At 41.0% G+C, this 14,429-nt stretch overlaps 1 long non-coding RNA gene across 3 annotated transcripts in view; it reads right to left on the reverse strand.

Annotated features, from left to right (window-relative positions):
* LOC137989815 (uncharacterized) overlaps positions 1–10,555 on the reverse strand; it is a 14,242-nt gene extending 3,687 nt beyond the window's left edge. Inside the window, exons 1-5 of one of the 3 annotated variants that reach the window (XR_011121029.1) lie at positions 9,742–10,555; positions 8,918–9,054; positions 7,371–7,525; positions 6,249–6,399; positions 5,828–6,139 (exon numbers count right to left, since the gene is read on the reverse strand). This is a non-coding gene — a long non-coding RNA (uncharacterized lncRNA). Of the gene's footprint in view, positions 1–5,827; positions 6,140–6,248; positions 6,400–7,370; positions 7,526–8,917; positions 9,055–9,741 lie in introns of those variants that run through there. The other 2 variants (XR_011121030.1, XR_011121031.1) reach the window with 2 other exon arrangements.
* Positions 10,556–14,429: the final 3,874 nt, after the last annotated feature.

A 14,429-nucleotide genomic window follows, 5' to 3' on the forward strand; every position in this document is an offset into this window, starting at 1 on the left:
ACAAACAAACAAGATATTTGCTCTTAGAGGCAAAACCCTCTTCCTATTTCATTGAGTGTGTGAAGACAAGAAACTCAATCGTGTCAAATTACCATGTACTTCAGGTAAATACAGCTCACTTTGATTTCCGGGCTCAACGGGCGATAGATTGTTGTCGAAGTCGCTTTTGAGATTCCAGGTGTTCGTTTTTCACCACCTGCCTAGTTTATCCAACTGACTTTCCATTATTGAGCTCCATAAGGGTATATTTTGTTTAAGGATCCACTAAAACACCATTCGCGTTACATGACTTTCGACACTATCGCAGGCTAAGTTAATGATTCTACTGTGTCCACCAGAGAAATCTATGCAGTTCCACTACCCTCTCAATCCTAACAAAATACGCGCAGAAGGCTCTATGCACAAAGACACCACTTACCGGGGGAGTGACAGGCAAGACTTTTACCAACACAGGAAAAAAAAAAACTAAAACAAATAAAACAAACAAACTAAACGCAGACCTCGACTGGGTTTGCCATACTGGCAACCCAGTAAAAAAAAAAGCAACAGTTAAACACTTGTAACAAAAGCTTGTTACACTCCTTTGGAGTGCATTGTTCTTTTCAGTGTCTATTTCATGCTAGCTTGCCACTCTCAAAGATGCTCAACAATTTAATTGGAGAGGATCAACGCTTCGTTAGGCAATTGGCAAGCTGTTCATTAGCCTCAACCCATTTAACATCAGTGACATGTCCTTTGCTCAAATTCTCCTTGATGGCTGACAGCTCCAAACGTAACCTCTTCTCGCTGACCAATTTGTTGGACTTTATGGCATCGAAAAGAGACTTGCAATCTGTTATACACTTTATAGGTAGCAACTGGGGGTCTGCCACACCATAAGCCACCTCACAGAACAAGGTTGCCAAGATAACTCCAAGGTCAATCCCATCGACCATCGCCAAGGTCTCAGCTGCCAGGGTAAACTCTCCTAATTCTCTTGGACTTCCAACAGATGGGGATGAACCTTTCATCTTCTCCTACCAGGAACACAATCTGTCCTCCTTGGGGCCCATTATCCACTGTAGTTCCAAGAGATGCATCACTGTATATTAATAGGTGTAAGTCTCTCTCTCCCAAATTTCAGTTTCATATTCTCTGATTTCACCCTTTTTATCACTTTGTTACCATAAAACAAGTCTTTCACATCAGCTGACTTTACCTTTGAAGCCAGAACGGTGGTATCAAAGATAATGTCCGGTCTGGTTAGTCTTGCAATCCATAGAAGCTGTCTGTAGGCATTTCTTGCCTTTCTTCATCAGTGGCTGCAGAATACTTTTCAAGCGACCTTGCCTTACTCAGTTTGATTGGGTTCAGACTTGAACCAAAACTTTCCTGGTGGACAAAAATACCTTCATCCCTATGACACAGTTCCAGGCCTAAATACTTGAAGTTGTTTTGGCTCTCTCTTCCCACATTCAAGCATTGTCTTACATATTCAATCACGGTCTGTCTGAACCTCTCTGTCCCCCCTCTCCCCCCCCCCCCCCTCCATATAGAATCATCAACATGAGCAGCCAGCACTCCAATCAGCTCTCCATTGTCATCATACCATGAGAATACCGTCGGGTCAACTCTTGACAATCTTCCTCCAGCTTCAGTCATGACTTCTCTGACTTTCTTATACCAGTGCAGAGATGCATCATTAATCCCATAGACACATTTCTTAAGGCACCAAATTTTACCTTTGGCGTTTGCTTCTTTTGATGGCTGTATCAGGATATCTCTTCCCAGGTAATTTCCTTGAAGAAAGACTGTTTTAATATCCATTGAGTTGATTAACCACCCTCTCTGTGCTATAATAGCCATGACTATTCTTACTGACTCGTTTCCACAAGTAGGTGAATCACTTTCAAACAGGATGTCTTCTTCAAACCCTCGAGCTACAAGTCTGTCTAGCTTTTGGGATAATACCAGAGTCATCTTCTTTCAAAGAAAGGACCCATCTGGTGAATATGCATTTCTGTCCTTCATCCAATATTTCTTCATAGGCATCATGGTTTCTCCAGTTAGCAAGTTCAGCATCCTTAGCATCAGGCAGCTCCTCATTACTGCCGGGTGTTTCTTGGATTTCCAACCTATGGATTTTACTCAAATCTACAGATTCTGATTCCCTTTCGCCATTTGGATATTCTAGATTATACCAATGTTTGTATTTCCTAGTTGCTTTCCCAGCACGGCGAATTACTCTGGCAGTCACTTTATCTCACTGATTTTCGTTTTGAAGGGTGATGCACTGCCCAGGTCTGATCTTGTTCGAGTCAAATGGATTTGACTCTTGGTCTTGCACTGCTATGTTTGGTGTGGAATGTGGATGAAGCTTTGCTCCTGTATCAACATCATCATCACCTTGCGAGTCAACATTAATTTGACTTTCCATCTCTGGCTCACCACTGGATTTTGGCTGGGCTCCAGGAAGTTCACTAATGTTTCTCAAAGCATCCTGCCTCTCACCAGATTTTTGCAACCAGCACACATGTACTCTGACCACAACCCCACCATGTCTGACAAAGACTATCTTACCATCTTGACCAATAACTCTTCCAGGTCCCTTCCACTCTTCATTGTCTGGCCTCTTTGTAATACACCTTGTCACTCATCACATACTTGACATCAGTGTAAGAGCGGACTTAATTGTTTCTTCAAGGCTCTCCTGATCCTTTCAGAATGCTGACACCATCCATGAAAGCTTTCCTTGCAGCAAACAGAGCACTGACATTCTCACCGACAGTTTTGCTAGCAGTAGTTCCCTCAAAGGCAGGAAGCTGATTGATGTAATTTGCCGGTAAGTTTGGATTTCTTCCAAAGACTAGCTGATATGCACTGAAACCATGAACATTAATTAAGCTGTTCTTTGCACTTGAGGCCCACTTTGAAGCTGTCTCCCAGTTGCATTTCTTCTCATGTTTCACTTTCAAAAGTATGTCGGTTAGAACATGATTGTGCTTCTCCAAAAGACCATTACTAAACGGTGCATAATTACGCAGCAGTTGTGATCACCTCAATGTTCATATTTTCACAGATGTCTCTTGTCTCACTGTTATTGAATTCACCACCATTATCACTGAACAAGGACTTTGGACACCTGAATATTTATACTTATCCAATTCGAGATAAACTCTTGGACAAAGACATTTGGCAGCTTTCTCTTGACAATAGCTCCTGCACTGAATCTGTTGAACTCATCTATAATGTGCAGATACCAGACATTTGTCTCCAACTCATGTAAATCTACAGCCACAGTTTGATTGAAATCTGTAGCAAGTGGAAGCCCAACTGCTGGCTTTGGAGGTGTCTTCTTGTACAATGCACAGGTTTCACAGTTGTTAACCACTTTCCTCAGCATAATTTTCAAACATCCCTGAATCTCTCACCACTGCATTCACCAAGAGAATTGCAGTTTGTCTGCAGTAGCATGTCCAAACTGTTGGTGCATTTTAATTAGTTCCTTCCTTTGTTTGTCCTTGTCACTGAGTTCAATCACCTGAAGCACTTCTGATTCAAGGGTTTCCTGTTCAGCGCATAACTGTGTTTGAAATGGCGTGTCCAAATCTTGAGTTCTTGAAACCTGGTTTGCCAAAAACTGTGACTCCCTGTCGTTATTTAATAAATTAACACAATAATGGCCTGAAGATGTTTGAAACAGTTGCACTGGCTGACCAAACATTTGTGCAGTGTCACTGTGCATATCTAACACAGTTTGAGCCTTCTTTAAGGAATTTTTGTTCAGCAAAAGAGGCAACTTACTTTGCACAACATCAGTTTCAAATTTAAGTTGCAAAAGTTTAGGAATTATATTTTTGGTTCTTAAGACATAGGTATACAAGTAATATACAAGCATAACTTCGTATTGTTATTATTGTATCCATTTAAGAGATAACACATCTTATGTTGAGTTCATTTAGTGTAATAATATGTGGATGTAATTCTAGGACATATAAGTGAGATCAAGTGGGGGTGTTAAGATGACCTCGTTATATCTAGTGGGATGCCTGTGCAATTTACATGTATGATGCAATAAAAGTTCCCGGATGTTGTTCTTCCACGAGGTAAACCATGGCGTGTTTAATGTGTTGTGTGGGTTGACCAAATCTGAAAACATCTTCCCCCGTCTTGAACGAAACAGAAAAGGCTTCACACATGAGTACTTCACTGGGATCCACATCTCTGGCAAGCAAAGTTATATAATTACAATCCCTTGTTGCTTCTTGGTTTTCACAAACAGCCTCATGGACATCTTCCTTGTGTGGGCAGTCCGTACCCAGTGAAAAACACATCCACATATTGCACATTTTGTACGATTTCCATATCTGTCCAATGGATTAGTCCCCTTTATATTTGTGTATTCTTCATTTTCTGCCCTTAATCACCGCTAGAACCGCGGTTAAAACCAGATCTCCTAGTTGACCTATCAGGGCGCGACGAAAGTGCTGTCCGATAGCCCGGGGCTAGTGGAATGACTTGTTGGGGTAGCGTTTACTTATCGTAGCTTGCCCAATGGGCAAGCACCGTTGGTTCCTCTTTTCTGATGATAAATTGAGCTTTTATACCACAAGGTGTGTAGCAGAAGCTCCTGAGAGAAAATGATAATGTTATGAGGCCAAATTATTGTAGTGTGATACATTGTAAATACTCTTGGTATCCAAAAAGAAAATTGTGGGTAACCAGGCATTGTTGAGAAATAATTAAGTTTCAGTTTGAGAAAAAAACGCCATACATTGCTGTGTATTTTAAAGCTTTTTACAAATATTATTCATGAATTATCTTTGAAAAACGGTGGTTACCCTCAATTGTCTTTTGGATTTCCATAACACTTGTTAAGATCTACATTTCCTGCATAATCATAAACCGGGGCAAAAATACATCCGATTATTGTTTACAAACAATTTAATTTCGGGCCAGCTCGTCAGACCTTTGGGCTAGTAACCTCAAGTAACAGCTTGCCCGAAGGGCAACCTCTTCTTTTCATTTTCGTCTCATTCTGCCTATGATGTGAACTGCCAGACTTTGTATAGCACACATTTTCCTGCTTAACTGTAATACCATCGCCACCCACAAGACTGTCTGAATGTGATGAACCTCCAAAAATTCGCTTAAGTGCAGATTTCGTGGAGAAAAACTTTAAATCCGTAGCTGCAGTTAAAGCCAATTGTCTATCCGTTTCTGATAGACCAGCACTGTCCAGGAGTTTGAAACTTCAAACAGCATCGGGCAATGACACATCTGACTTTTTGCAAAGATCATCATTATCTCCTTTCAAACTCAATGATGAAGCTGGACATGTCTTGTCTTTCTTCTCTGTGATATTTTTATCAAATTTGGTGTAGTTTTCATACGCTACATCGACAGAATCCCGAAGAAATATCTTGTCCAATTCACCGGTAAGAGTTTGCATTCCATTTTGGTCGCTCAACTTTTCCACATCAATTTCAACTGCTTCTGCTCGTGCCTGTCCATGCAATGATAAAGTCACTGCAAGTTCCCGTTTCTTCTCGTTCACGTCACAAAATTTGGCGCCAAATTTCCAACTCCCTTTTCCAAGTTTCATACTAAACTCCCAGTCCAAATATTGGCAGATTCTTAAAAGTGGAAGCAGCCATCTTGTCATAGTAATCAAATCCTCATTACATGTAGTACGTATCCGAGAGAGCTAAAACTCAAATTGCTACATGTAGCTCTGCTACCATGAAAAACTCATCTGAAATAAACTTACACCAACAACACTGTGAAGAACATCTTGCCACCAAGAGACTATCCCATGATACCCTGCAATTCTCACAGGGTACCCAATCAAGCTGTTTCCCTCAATAATTGTAAATCGAAATCTAAAGGAAGACAATCTGTGAGAGAGCATTTAAAGAACCCTCAGCTATCCTGTACAGGTGAATTTTCTGGATCATAAAAGCAAGGTTTTTCCACGAATGCAAAAAAATTCATAAAAAAATAATCATTACTGTACCCTCCTTGCAAAGATTTATGGGCTGTTTATTGTACACAAATGTACGTAACTCGGCAGTGGATCCCTGATTCCTGATTTGGTGACAGTAAAGTTGATAATAGTAACCTTGATGCACACTTCAGGAAGGTAGTGTGGGTTGAAAATCTTGGTTGTCATGAAGAAAGAAAAGTTTCAGTGAGCAGCAGAAGATGACTGACAAAAATATTTCAGTGACATGAAGAGAAATAAATAAAAATAATTAAAATATACATACATGGCATGTGGAGGTGAATTTGGGATGATTAAACAAAAAACCAAGCACATCAAAGTTCCCTTGTCAACTTTTGAAGAAAGATCAAAAAATGCCTTTGAAATTCATTGTAGTCAATATCACTGTCTCCAAGACAAATCAATCAATGACAACCCTGGAAAAGATCACAAAGCATGATATTTGAATGACACTGCAAGATTCAGCCCACACACGTCTGCTGAAGGGCTGGCACTAGAGCATACAGATATGTATGATTGGACATTAAGTGCCCTGAGTACGTGAGATTCACCATGTAAAGTGTTCAGTTTACTCAAACCTTTCCGTTGCAAGCAAGCTAATTAAGTTAGGGCAGTTCTCAGCTATCACTGTGGCTGATTCAGAAAGCAATGGAGACAAAATAATACACCACAGCAACAATGGACACAATCCAAGTAAACACAATAGTGATGCGTGCAATAATGATCCAATAAAAGAGAAGTAGTGAGTGGGAAAGTTATCTCTTTGTTTTTTTGTGTTTTTCATTTGAATGCCTCAATCAAAACCTAAGAAATTTTTACTTCAAATCCTCCTGCGACAAGGAATTTGTGCGCTGAACATGTGCATTAGGTTTCAAGGTCCAAATGTTTCCATCTCAAGTCATGTGCACATAACATTCAATTTGCTGTTTTGGATCTAGATGCTGCTCTAACTACATGTAGTTGGTGGTGACATCTACATCTACATGTCCCAGCACTCAGCAAATTAAAGTCCTTTTGACTTGTGGCTGTTTCTGCTTAGGTGGCCTCATACATCACAAGCCTTTTTAGAGACATTACGCCACACCGGCCACTTCTGCTGGAAAGAACACTCTCACAGAGGACAACCAAAACACAGGGAATTTCATCCCCTGACAACATTTTCTTGAGCCTAGACCCACTGATCCCAGGCCCTTCAAGTGACACTAAATAGATTTTACTCTTTCTAACGCCAGAGGATTTTACTCGTCAATGGAGGGCGTCCTAGGGTGTTTGAGGTTTGAATGGGTTAAGCACTATTAAAGGTCGATTGAGGCTGCTATCATTGTTGTCCTACAATTAGATATGTTAAAAATTAAATATGTCATGAAAATTGTAATGTTTATCTTACCTGAACAAACGTCATCTTCAAAAAGATTTGTTCCAAGGTCGGGTTGAGGGCTTAATCCAGAAGCATAGCTGGTGTACCAATCAGTGAATGCAGTTTTTGAGCGTGCACAGAAAGTGTTAGTCTAGACAGACGGGCTTGATCACTTTACATCCATTCTTGGCCAAAGAATATGGAAAAAAATTAAAATTAGAGGTCTTGGAAGGTACAATGTGATTTTTAATAGTTTGCTGACCAAACTGAAACTTAAGACTAAATAACAATAATAGAAAAATTTACTAAATATATCACAGAGAAGAAGGACAATGTGATGCAGATTATGCCAGGTACACAGTGCGACACCCTCATTAAGTTTGTTCTGAAACTTTCTTAAAACAGTTATTTGGTTTTTTTTTGTTGTGGTCTTTTAAGAAATATCTTTGACCAATTGCTGAATTTTTGTGCTCAGCAATACTTTTATGAGTTTGAAAGGAGGTATGATCTTTGCAAAAAGTCATAATGCCTGATGCTGTTTAAGTTTAAAACTCCTCGACAGCTATAGTTTTCGAAAAAAAACTGTTCATTGTTAAGAATCTAAAGCCTAATTTACATTTCACTTTCAAGATGGAATCCATAATGGGCTAAACCTTTTTCCTTAGTTAAACCTCTTTAAATCACCCATATTTACACACCATACTGTCTTAAAAACATTTTTTGACTTAATGATGTTTAGCTACATGTACACCTGGAGTTGAAACATCATAGTTTTTTACAAAACTTTTTAATCTTAATTTAAAATGTTTTTGAGAAATATTTTTCCATCACTTTTTATGGGTAAAAAAGAATCAATTGGCCTTTTTCCATAAATTAAAATTCAGCTTGAAAGAGAGGTTTAGAGGACTAAGACAAAGGATAGTGGGCATTACTAAACACAGGAACGGAACGGAACGGAATATACCGGAATAAACCGGAATATGCCAGAATGAGGCCGAATGACACCGGAATGAGACAGAATGAACAAGAATGGTACCGGAATATACTGAAACAAGCCGGAATGACACCAGAATGACAGTCACATATAAGGCGGAATAAAGTGGAATATGCCGGAACAAGGCGGAATGACTCTGGAATAAAACCGAATGCCACCAGAATGAGATGGAATAAACAAGATATGCACTTGCTGTGATCTGTTATGGTTCAGATCATCTGTCTCTAAGTGTAACAGTATCAAGTTGATAAATATTCCCAAGGTTTGTTGGAGGAATGTATAACTGGCACAAAAAGTTATGTTAATACTGAATGCATCTGCACTACTTGCCTAACCTTGCCTAGCAACAGACCGGCGAAAGCAGACCTTATTCAAAAAGACCCTGTCATGTGTGCTAGGAACTTTGAATACATGGTACAGCTCTTTACAAAGGATGTGTTAAAGATTAATCTTATGCCTATTGGAGAAATAGTAAACTTATTTTACAGGGTTGAATTCCAGCAAAGGAGATCACCTCACATACATGCATTATTATATGACAGCCCCACTTGCTGTTACACAATTATCCAGCTGTTATACTCACTAATGCATAGAGAAAACTTCAGCCTGCCAATTTTAAACAATTGCGGTAACTTTCATATCCACGAGTAACGATAGTGGCACTTTGATTTTATCTTCCTCTAATTTACTCAGTGAACCTTCAAACCGCCATCTTGGTTTCTAGAAAAGAGAGGAGATTGGATGCAAGCGCAAAATGAACTGAGGGGGGAGGGAGGTGATTCTTATGGGCAGGTGTATACATTGTACTTCATGGGAGAATGCTATGGATGCACCGTAATACTAAGCTTCGTACTGCATATAAACATGACTTACTAGTCGAATCAAATATGAATACAAATCTCAAATTCTCACCCAAAAAAAGTTTTAAGGTTCTCAACAGAGGCAAGTATAATATTATGCCAGTTTTGAGGCCACGTATATACCCACCACGAGTCCCCAACTACGTAGGACACGCTAAATTATTTCCCTATATTCAGTCATCCATAATTACATTTACCTTCATCTATATCTATTTACCTCCATTTATTTAAGAAATAGAACCGTGTACCGTGTTTCTATTGAGTTAAAGAAACACGAGTGAAAGTTTGGCTGAACGAGAAATGCTGTTGGAACACGAGCCGCGGGCGAGTGTTTCCATAGCTTTTTCGAGTTCTCCCAAAATTTCACGACTGTTTCTATAACGGGTGACCCGAAAACACTGACCCCCGGTCCATGGACCCCTCTACGATCCGGGTCAACGGACTGCCTCACGGACCGGTCCACGGACTACCCCTACGGAACCCTTATACGAACCACCTTGACACAACATAGAAATGAAAATAAATAAAAACTAAAGATTTGACTTACCGGTTGTCTGGATAGACCACTCGTGTCACTCGTTTCGGCGAAATCTCAACCGTTACGCTCCGCAAATTTAACAGTAACGCTCAGGTTCGGGCGAAGAGTCTATTAATCACACATTGCTCCTTCCCTCGCTGTGGACCGGAATGCTTCGAAAAAGATTGATAATAAGTAAGTTCTATTATTTTGTATTTTCTTTCCTTCTCTCCGCCATTTTGTTCGGATCATTCTCCCGCGGGTTTGTGAACTCGCCCCAGGCTTCGCGATCTCTCTGTTCCGAACAAAATGGCGGAAGGAACACAGATGATATTACCGTTTTTCGAACCACTCCCTTCAACAGCGAAGGAAAAGGCAATTCAACACCTGAGCCTTAGTCTGATTTGCACAGCGTAACGGCTGACATTTCGCTGGCAAGAGTGGTCCATCCAGACAACGGGAATAAACAAATTTTCAGCTGTTATTTATCTTTCTTTATTTATTTTTAATTGTGTTGTTTTGGGGTGGTCCGTAGAGGGGTTCCGTAGGGATAGTCCGTGAACCGGTCCGTAAGGGTCAGTGTTTTCGGTCACCCTTCTATAACTCAATAGCAACACGGAGTACATGTTTTCTATTTCTTTTAGAAAACAACGCGACGAGGAAAATGAAAACAACTTGTTAACTCTAATTATCAAAATGTAAATTCTCTTTGATCGCGCCATCACTACGTCACAGCTCGTCCTAGAGTTCTGTGTCTCCATCGAGATTTTAATTAATCAGCGCGCGTATTTTCTTAGGACTGTTTTCTAAATTCACAAATTAACCCTCATGTACTTTCGTCTACCCTCAATCATATCCATTAACCCTCATATACTTTCACGTACCTTCCTACCAGCAAAATACCGCAACGATTGAAAATTACAGCTTTCAGAACTTGCCCAAATTGTATCGGTAGGTCCTGGAATTCGTCCACAGAAACGCCAGAGAGACAAATTCAGTCGTGAACCCGTCGCCATGTTTACAACAGAGCTGATATGTCAATTGCTGGTAAAGAACAGTCCCCAGTTGTTCGAAGCGTGGATACCGTTATCCATCGGATAAATCACCATCCAGTGGATAAGTCATAGTGAAACCAATTGCGCTATCCAATGGATTGTGAATTAACCAGTGGATAGCGTTATCCACCTTTTCAACAACTGGGGCCAGCATGGTAATTCTTCTTGGTAGGCTAGGTATCGGAGAGCCACAGAACATTTACGCATGCGCTGACGGAATGTTTGAACAAGAGAGAAAAACGCAGTACCTCCAGACACCGGCGCTGGAGCGTCGTACCAAACGAGTCTTCCCGGGATTTCGGCCCGTGCGATCGCTTTTGGACGCAGTTGGCCCTTCGCTGCTTTCTGCTACCGACCTCGCCTCCCGGTACGGCATTGAGGGAGAGATATGTCGGCCCCTAAACCATCTGTGACAAATCCCACGCCTACTCACAGCTCCAAACCGCCCTAGTCAATGTAAAGTAAGAATTAGTTGGCTTATATATTTAAGGCAAAAGTCATTTTATCTCTCATGTGGTAAGCACTGGAGTCGCAGATTACAAAGTATGCGCATGCGCTCTGCTAAAGGTAACATACAGACAGGCATAAGCTCTATTTCATCTCGAATTTCCTAATAACTACAGGAGCTAATATCTCCGAGACATTAAATTTACGGCTAAAATACATAACATATACAGATACCTACTAAATACATAATATTTAAAGATATATTCATCAAAAAGAAATACCGCTGTACAAAGTGCGACCCTGGATTCTCTTTTACAACCAGTAAACTCATAGGTACGGATAAATCAGGTAGCGCATTCCGCAACTTAGCTGATACGTGAGAAAAAAGAACTAAGACCATAACTGGTTGTTCTAGGTTTATTGAGGGACAGAATGTAATTTCCGCGAAGATCATGCAAAAATCCAGATTCTACGTTAACAGCACACACCAGGCCTACTCTTGAGAATCTGGCTAGAAATCGTTTCCTCTGGTCGCGCTTCAGCCATTCGATGAGGGCCAGTCTCGTGCTTCTTAAGTTGCCTTGTTCATGCCCAAAAAGAATTCTGGGTAATTCTACCATTCCACGACAAGGGAAGACTCCCGATTCTCATTTTATATCTATATATTTTTTTCATAAGTGTCGGGCCACCCAGTCCTACCAGCAAAATACCGCATCGATGGAAAATTTTAGCTTTCAGAACTTACCCAAATTGTATCGGTAGGTCCTGGAATTTGTCCACAGAAAGGCCAGTGAGACAACTTTACTACTGAACCCGCCGCCATCTTTACAACAGAACATTTTGGGCGTCCCAGTCTACATGAAACCATCTCTCACCTCTGTCTCGAGAAGACCAGACACGCACGGTTCTTATGTTACGTTTATGCCCGAAGAATCGTGAGCTGATCAAATGTAAATTGCTGGTAAAGACCAGCATGGTAATTTTTCTTGGTAGGCTAGGTATCGGAGAGCCACAGAACATTTACGCATGCGCTGACGGAATGTTTGAACAAGAGAGAAAAACGCAGTACCTCCAGACACCGGCGCTGGAGCGTCGTACCAAACGAGTCATCCCGGGATTTCGGCCCGTGCGATCGGTTTTGGACGCAGTTGGCCCTTCGCTGCTTTCTGCTACCGGCCTCGCCGCTCGGTACGGCATTGAGGGAGAGATATGTCGGCCCCTAAACCATACGTGACAAATCCTCCGCCTACTCACAGCTCCAAACCGCCCTTGTCAATGTAAAGTAAGAATTAGTTGGCTTATATATTTAAGGCAAAAGTCATTTTATCTCTCATGTGGTAAGCACTGGAGTCGCAGATTACAAAGTGTGCGCATGCGCCCTGCTAAAGGTAACATAAATACAGGCATAAGCTCTATTTCATCTCGAATTTCCTAATAACTACAGGAGCTAATATCTCCGAGACATTAAATTTACGGCTAAAATACATAACATATACAGATACCTACTAAATACATAATATTTAAAGATATATTCATTAAAAAGAAAAACCGCTGTACAAAGTGCGACCCTGGATTCTCTTTTACAGCCAGTAAACTCATAGGTACGGATAAATCAGGTAGCGCATTCCGCAACTTAGCTGATACGTGAGAAAAAAGAATTAAGACCATAACTGGTTGTTCTAGGTTTATTGAGGGACAGAATGTAATTTCCGCGAAGATCATGCCAAAATCCAGATTCTACGTTAACAGCACACACCAGGCCTACTCTTGAGAATCTGGCTAGAAATCGTTTCCTCTGGTCGCGCTTCAGCCATTCGATGAGGGCCAGTCTCGTGCTTCTTAAGTTGCCTCGTTCATGCCCAAAAAGAATTCTGGGTAATTCTACCATTCCACGACAAGGGAAGACTCCCGATTCTCATTTTATATCTATATATTTTTTTCATAAGTGTCGGGCCACCCAGTCCTACCAGCAAAATACCGCATCGATGAAAAATTTTAGCTTTCAGAACTTACTCAAATTGTATCGGTAGATCCTGGAATTCGTCCACAGAAAGGCCAGAGAGACAACTTCACTGCTGAACCCGCCGCCATCTTTACAACAGAACATTTTGGGCGTCCCAGTCTACATGAAACCATCTCTCACCTCTGTCTCGAGAAGACCAGACACGCACGGTTCTTATGTTACTTTTATGCCAGAAGAATCGTGAACTGATCAAATGTAAATTGCTGGGAAAGACCAGCATGGTAATTTTTCTTGGTAGGCTAGGTATCGAAGAGCCACAGAACATTTACGCATGCGCTGACGGAATGTTTGAACAAGAGAGAAAAACGCAGTACCTCCAGACACCGGCGCTGGAGCGTCGTACGAAACGAGTCATCCCGGGATTTAGGCCCGTGCGATCGCTTTTAAACGCAGTTGGCCCTTCGCTGCTTTCTGCTACCGACCTCGCCTCCCGGTACGGCATTGAGGGAGAGATATGTCGTCCCCTAAACCATACGTGACAAATCCCACGCCTACTCACAGCTTCAAACCACCCTTGTCAATGTAAAGTAAGAATTAGTTGGCTTCTATATTTAAGGCAAAAGTCATTTTATCTCTCATGTGGTAAGCACTGGAGTCGCAGATTACAAAGTGTGCGCATGCGCCCTGCTAAAGGTAACATACGTACAGGCATAAGCTCTATTTCATCTCGAATTTCCTAATAACTACAGGAGCTAATATCTCCGAGACATTAAATTTACGGCTAAAATACATAACATATACAGATACCTACTAAATACATAATATTTAAATATATATTCATCAAAAAGAAAAACCGCTGTACAAAGTGCGACCCTGGATTCTCTTTTACAGCCAGTAAACTCATAGGTACGGATAAATCAGGTAGCGCATTCCGCAACTTAGCTGATACGTGAGAAAAAAGAACTAAGACCATAACTGGTTGTTCTAGGTTTATTGAGGGACAGAATGTAATTTCCGCGAAGATCATGCAAAAATCCAGATTCTACGTTAACAGCACACACCAGGCCTACTCTTGAGAATCTGGCTAGAAATCGTTTCCTCTGGTCGCGCTTCAGCCATTCGATGAGGGCCAGTCTCGTGCTTCTTAAGTTGCCTCGTTCATGCCCAAAAAGAATTCTGGGTAATTCTACCATTCCACGACAAGGGAAGACTCCCGATTCTCATTTTATATCTATTTTTTTTTTTCATAAGTG

Source organism: Montipora foliosa, unplaced genomic scaffold (assembly GCF_036669935.1).
Source record: "Montipora foliosa isolate CH-2021 unplaced genomic scaffold, ASM3666993v2 scaffold_475, whole genome shotgun sequence".
Taxonomy (NCBI): Eukaryota; Metazoa; Cnidaria; class Anthozoa; order Scleractinia; family Acroporidae; genus Montipora; species Montipora foliosa.